At 37.9% G+C, this 4,062-nt stretch overlaps 1 protein-coding gene across 2 annotated transcripts in view; it reads right to left on the reverse strand.

The window, feature by feature from the left end:
• LOC102678389 (sestrin homolog) overlaps window positions 1–4,062 on the reverse strand; it is a 140,092-nt gene that overhangs the window by 62,727 nt on the left and 73,303 nt on the right. The gene's annotated exons all lie outside the window — the stretch shown is intronic.

The raw sequence follows: 4,062 nt of genomic DNA on the forward strand, positions 1-4,062 counted from the left end.
CAATAAGAATGGGAGAGAAATGTTAACGATTTACAAAGCAACGTCGAACCGCCACGGGTAGTAACTTCGGGCCGCAGGAGCGCAGGTGTCGCCGGAAGTCGTTTTACGAGCGAACGGAAACGTAAATCGGAGCACGGCCTTCGTCATGGGCCTGAAGGGAAACTTGAACGTAACTGAACACGAGAGAAGAGAAGTGATTACTCGATAAATTTTCATCGAAGACATTTACGACATGATTGCGTAATTAATAATGTAAATAACGTACGTATCTGTTCGATCTTAAGATTCCTCCCCAACTTTAACACGGTTATTGTTATTTAGAGTGGAAGATAAATCAAGTTTCATCGTTTCATCGAGATGAAAAATAATAGAGTAGTTCTCTAAAACTGGATACTTTACCGGGAGATGTTTTATCTGAATATAAATGAATGCAATGGGAAAATAATTGTACAATAGAAGATTATTCTAGATCACACGATTTATATATATATATATTCGTGATGATAAGACTTTTTCTATTATTAATTAATTTTTGTTATCCAATAAAAAATTACAGAAAAATTTATACTCTAAAGAGATTGAATAGATATGATAAAAAAGATATTTATTTCTGGACCTCTCTCTCTCTCTATCTATCTCTCTAGTTTCGAAAAAAAAGATTCCCCGATACATTATCAATATTAATCCATATCATTATCGGATCGAAAATTTCTGACGAGATTGGAAATATTTTCTATAATTCGTGATAATAGATACTTGCGCAACAATTTCCCTAATTCAAAATAAAATTTCAATAACCTTATATTTAATACCGTTCTCTTATAACCACTCATAGTACGCGAATCATGATTTAAAACATGAATTTAAAACGACAAAAACGGTTTATAATTTTCCATTAAAAATTAAAAACACGGTAATATACATAGGTAAATACAAATATTAATCATAATCATATTTCCTTGTTGAAGCGTGAAAAATTACACGTGTACGTGGAAAGGAACGTGGATACGAGAAGAAGAAAAAAAAAAAAAAAAAAAAAAGGAAAGAGTCGAAGAATCAAAGGAGGATCTGGGATCATTACAAATTCGTACGTGACCAAGCTCACGTTTACCTAGAAGCGTTTGAAAACAGACTGTGGTTACGAGCCACCGGTTGTGAGCCATGCTTTAAAGGATCGGAGCAAGCACGCTGCAAGCTCTTGAATAGATTCAATCGTCGGGAGTGTCTTCTCGGAAATACTCGGATGCATTTAAATGCCCCCTCGGTCAAATAAACAGGTCGCCAGTTGAATACCGATCGTCCCGATATGATTTTTGCATTCGAATCGCCGCCATCATCTTCCACCACGTCGCGTTTTTATGACGTCCATTCGACCGTCCAATAATTGCCCGTTTTTAATTGCATTCGTTTCTTTTGTAACAATCTCCCCCTCCCTCCAAATCTATCGTATCACCGTGCGCGATCACGATCTTGCCATCTTGATTTTTCACGCTATGAAAATTATGGCAAGCTTCTAATTGATTTTCTAATTCTTTACTCGAGCCACGTATTCCCTCGAGTACGATTTATTTTCTCAAAGATCGAATAGATCCTTTACATTCTGGTAACGGGATTTCATATCACGTTTCACGAACTTGTATTTGTACAATCTTTTGTACGATTTGTTGCAATTTCTCCTTTTTATTTCTCATTCTCAAATAGAATCTGTAATGAGGTAAGATTAATTAATCTGGAATTTGGAAAACTCATTGTTTTACGTTGTTATATCTATATCGCTTTTAATTTAGAAAAAAAGGTAAAAAATTTCTTAAAATTCACAATATTAATACCATTATCGCTTTTCACGTAATGAAATTTTCTAAAGATATTTATATTTTTCCATACCTAAAACTCATTAAATCAAAAAAAAAAAAAAAAAAAAAACAAAACGATGTATCTCATTTTGCATTCATCGCGAGCAAACCTATTCGAAAGCGTGATTCAACAAACAGAAAAAGAGAGAGAGAAAGAGAGAGAGAGAGGTATACATTTTGACCTTGATCACCGAACAAATGTGCTAATATTGATTGTAGCGCGGCAAGAGACGTGAAATAATTGCATCGGATACCGGAAAAAAAAAAAAAAAGCGATGCCACACGTCACACGTTCGTGGGACGAATAGAGAAGTAGTCCGTGGTGAGTAATCGATAATGCCAACGGACAATGGACAATAATTACAGACAGTGGAGTTGCCGCCTATGATCGATCGTAATCTCGTAAAAGCTTCAAGGATGATGCCCCGAAGCGTTTCGCGGGTCTTTGCCAAGGACACGATCGCTTGTCCATCTTTGAACAGGATTGCATCATAATCCTCCCCCTCTCCCCCCTTCCTCAGTCCCGCGTCGACGCGATGTCTGTGACGGAGAGCTATCGTAAAAAAATGCGGAAAAATACCACGAGCCCGTAAACACCGAACGATTTTTCATTGGAAAAAGGCGGAATGACACGTTCGAGATTCGAAGAATGGAGGAATTCTCGTGCAACGAGGTCGATTTCGGTGCAACGGTAATTGCATTCGCGATAAATTTTATACCAATGTTACGAGAAAGAAGAAAATTAAGAGGGTGGAAATTTCGGTGGATGATCCATAATCCGATTTCAGGATCCCTAAAATTTTTTAACTTTCGAAGGTATTCGAAAATTAAGAATAATTTATAAGGGGACTCGAATAATTCTCGATTTTCATCTACGAGCGGGAAGGGGGGGAAAAATTGCAGATGGTCAAAAAATTATTAATATTCTGGGAAACCTGGTCGCAACTCTATCCCGAGAGAAAAATCCGCCAAGCGGAAAAGAGAATCGAGGAAGAGGATTGGGAATTCGAAGAGGAGAGAAGGTTTGCTCCTAGGAATCCGGGTGATCACGGTGGAAAGCGTAAATAGCCCGGGCCGAGATAAAATGAAAAACAAACTCCCGTTTGACGTAACGCCACGTGGTGGCGCGCGTACGTATACACATACACTCGCGCGTACGGTGGGGAATCGTATTGTGTGAAAAGAAACGGGGTTCACAGAAACGAAATTTACGAGGGCCGAGGAGATCTGCTCGAGGAGAGACATGTGCGTACAGGAGCTTTCTTTCGTGGGGGGACGNGCACGTGTTAGAGCCTCTCTCTATGCGGAGAGACAAAAGAACTCGCGGGGATACGACGACATCGTTAAAGAACGTAGCCGGGGGGAAAAAATAACCAGCTGACGGTACAATAAACTGAAAATGTCCGTACGAATGCGGCACGATCATTAAATTCATGGAAAAACAAATAAATGTGTTCTACGAAACCTGTCTCTCTTCACCCATTATTTATTCATAGTGGCGTTAGTTTCGAGTTTACTGTCCAATTACGAAGCCACTCTTCCATTGTAAATTACTTTTTTAAACGTTCTTCTTTACGTTCCTATTTTTCTTTTTTTCTTTTTTTTATTTTTATTTTTTTTTTTTTTTCGTTGTTTTGCACATTACGCGTGTGTATTATATTACGTATTGTGTATACACGTCGTCTTGGGTTATTTCCGATGAAAAGACTTAACGGGAAGTCGTAGTAGTTTAAAACAGCGGAGATAAGACATTTTGAATTAAAACTAATTATTCCCTACTTAACGGTATTTTCGTAGATAAAGATAGAGAAACGCGAAAAGCGAAAAAAAGAACGGGAAACATCTTTACGATGATAACGTCATCATCCAGGCAAAATGTTGCCGTCAACACTTGCAATCTCATTATATTCCGATTTATCACGATATCTGCATAAACATGCAATTTCAATCGGAAATGAGAAGGCTAGATTTTAATAAACACTCTGATGAAATTTTTCGTCGATTTACATGTATAACCCGTGTAATCAATATTTCCACTATGGGAAGGGTGGGGAGGGAGGCACGATTCTTGCACAATTCCTCTTGTTTTTCGACTTCGTTCGCATTTGGAACTAGATAAGAACTACACATGACGACGATTTTTGCCTCGACTGTCCCCTGCAGTTACGTACATGTGTGTGTGTGTGTGTATATATATATATATATATAT

This window comes from Apis dorsata, unplaced genomic scaffold (assembly GCF_000469605.1).
Source record: "Apis dorsata unplaced genomic scaffold, Apis dorsata 1.3 scaffold_99, whole genome shotgun sequence".
Lineage (NCBI taxonomy): Eukaryota > Metazoa > Arthropoda > Insecta > Hymenoptera > Apidae > Apis > Apis dorsata.